This window comes from Silene latifolia, chromosome 11, assembly GCF_048544455.1.
Source record: "Silene latifolia isolate original U9 population chromosome 11, ASM4854445v1, whole genome shotgun sequence".
Taxonomy (NCBI): Eukaryota; Viridiplantae; Streptophyta; class Magnoliopsida; order Caryophyllales; family Caryophyllaceae; genus Silene; species Silene latifolia.
In genome coordinates, this window is record NC_133536.1 from 56,093,280 (window position 1) to 56,096,065 (window position 2,786).

A 2,786-nucleotide genomic window follows, 5' to 3' on the forward strand; every position below is an offset into this window, starting at 1 on the left:
CTTAGTTTAAGGAACATCCGTTCCTTAAACAGTTCTTATATTTTGTTGTAGTTTCCTCTTATGCGCAGTCACGGGGTGGAGAATTAGTACCATTGAACCCGAGATTGAGAGATCCTTGCGCGAGTTGAGGCGAACACGACGAGTATTACCGACAGAGGAAGAGCTGAGTACTCTGTCAAGCTATCACGAGAACGAACTGTTCGAAGAAGACCCACAATCTTCACCCGTTTCCACTTCTTCAGCCGAGACAGTTACTTCTCCGGAAATTCCAGTCATGGCCGAGGAAGCAAGTATAGCTAGTTTTTCTGAGCCGACAGCCGACAATTTATACAAGGGGTTCGAGTTACGGAGATGCAGGAAATTCGAACCAAAGCCTCGCTTACATCACTATGGTCGAGAGAAATCGGTTTGGGGAGCTGCAAATGAAGATGCAGCTAGACATATGGAGACCTTTATCGACTACTGCTGCTCCATTCCCCCACCAGCTGGCGTGACCCAGGATCAAATCAAAGAGACCATGTTCATCTTCTCCCTTCTTGATGCTGCAAGGGAGTGGTATAGAGATCTGGTCCGAGCCGCTCAGGAGATCACTGATTGGAATACATTGGCATTGGCGTTCTACAAGAAGTACTTTTCTGCTTCAAGGACGATCGCTATTAGAGCCCAAATCACGGGTTTTAAACAAGGGCCAGATGAGAATTTCCATGAGGCATGGGTCCGATTCAAGAAGTTAGTGCGAACCATACCGCACCATGGATTTGAAAAGTGGAGCTTGTGCAATCATTTTTACAATGGGTTGTACGACGATCAGAGGGCCATTTTGGATGTCTGCGACCAATGGGAGATTTCTTTGAAAATTTGGGAGCAACCAAGGGGTGGAAGATCATTGACGATCTAGCTACCCACAAGGCCGAGTATGGGAATTCGAGAGGGAACCAGAGGAGAGCTGCTGAATCTTCCTCTGTTGCTGCACTTGAGGCTCTCACCGCAAGATTTGACAAGTATGAGCTAGGAGGAGCCTCTAAGGGTGGGATATACCAAGTCAACGCTGTTTCAGACGGTCCCTTCCTTTGCGAAAGGTGTGGAGTAGAGGGCCATGTCTCGAAGAACTGCCCTAGTCCCTTTGAATCTTGTGCTCCCTTTCAACACTACAGGCAGAACAACACCTACTACGAGCCACCGCATCCAAACTTGAGTTGGAGAAGCCAGAATGTTTTGAATCCAACTCAACCTCCGCCGCAGCAGCAGCCATATGTACCTCCGCATCAAAAGCAACAGCAATACCAAAAGCCTCCTTATGTGCCGCAACAGCAACAAACGCAAAATTCTGAGTTTTCCGAGCTGAAAAATCTGTTGCTAAAGGAGTCCCAAGCAAGAGAGGCCGGGATGAAGTTGCTAGAGAGCCAAATAGCTCAGTTGGCTAGCAAAAGTAACACTCGAGCTCCCGGTCACTTACCCACTCAACCCGAGCAAAAGGAGACCCTACATGCCATCACTTTGAGGAGCGGGTCCACCCTTGATGGTCCTGCCATGGTCGAGAAAGCTGTTGAGAAGAATGAGGCAGATCCGAGTTCAAACAAAGCTGTAACGAATAAATCAAAAAACAAAGCCGTCGCCGGGTATTTGGTCGATCGATCAAGTACCTAGTCGATCGAATGAAACACGGGTTACAGGAGCTTCTGGAACTGTGCAACCCAGTCGATCGACTGAGGAGGGTAGTCGATCGACCCATATCACTGCTGATATTGAAGAGTTTCGTCCTTTAATGCCAAATAATTTACGAGACCACTTGTTTCGGGGTACCACCGTCACGAAAGTTTTGGGGGCAGACCCGAGTGCTGATAGGTCAGTCCCGGCTCCGAAGTTCGATCCAATGACGGTTAATGGGTCTCATTTGAGACGGTCCGAGGAGGGGTCTAGCTTCAACAAAGAAAAGGTGACGGACTTCCAGCCAAAGTCCAAGGACGCCGGCGCGCGCGAATTAGAGGAGAGGGCTAAGGTGCTCCTTACAGCCCCATATCCGGAAAGACTCGTGCCAACCAAGGAACAGGTATCCTTTAGCAAATTTGAGAAAGTTATTCGTAGCTTAAATGTTCAGGTACCCTTTCTTGAGTTAGTTAACCAAGTGCCAGCATATACTAAGTTTATGAAACAGTTGTTGTCAAAGAAAAAATCACTTGAACATGTTCATACTGTTGCGTTAACTAAAGAGTCTTGCTCCTACTTGTCTCACACTGCGCCCCATAAGTTAGAAGACCCGGGCAGTTTTTCCGTCCCTTGTAGCATAGGCACCTTTTCTATCGAAAAGGCTTTATGTGATTTAGGAGCTAGCATAAGTGTCATGCCCTTAAGTCTAGCTAGGAAGCTTAAACTGACCAGGTTTGCTATTACTGAGATGACAGTCCAGATGGCCGACCGCTCTGCGGTCGAACCCATAGGAGTCCTAGAGGACATACCCGTCCAGATAGGGAAGTTTTTCTTCCCTGTCGACTTTGTTGTCCTTGATATGCCTGAGGATGACCATATTCCCATCATTTTGGGAAGGCCATTTCTGCACACTGCTGGTGCAGTCATCGATGTCGGCCTAGGTACCTTGACCTTCAAAGTAGGAAAGCACTCCATTGTTTTTGCCCAGTAGAAGGCTAAGAAAAAGGATCCCATGTGGCCTGTCACCTGTAACACGGTTTCTGAAAAGAAATCGTACTTTGTGCTTCCTGAATTGCCTATCCCTATTACTACTGCTGTGTTAACCCCTCCGCCCCGAACTGGGAGCAAGAAGGAGGAGA

General features: G+C 47.8%; 1 non-coding gene across 1 annotated transcript; it reads right to left on the reverse strand.

The window, feature by feature from the left end:
• Nucleotides 1-652: 652 nt before the first annotated feature.
• Nucleotides 653-759, reverse strand: LOC141616122 (small nucleolar RNA R71). Its single transcript, XR_012530492.1, has one exon. It is a non-coding gene; the product is annotated as a small nucleolar RNA R71 (small nucleolar RNA).
• Nucleotides 760-2,786: the final 2,027 nt, after the last annotated feature.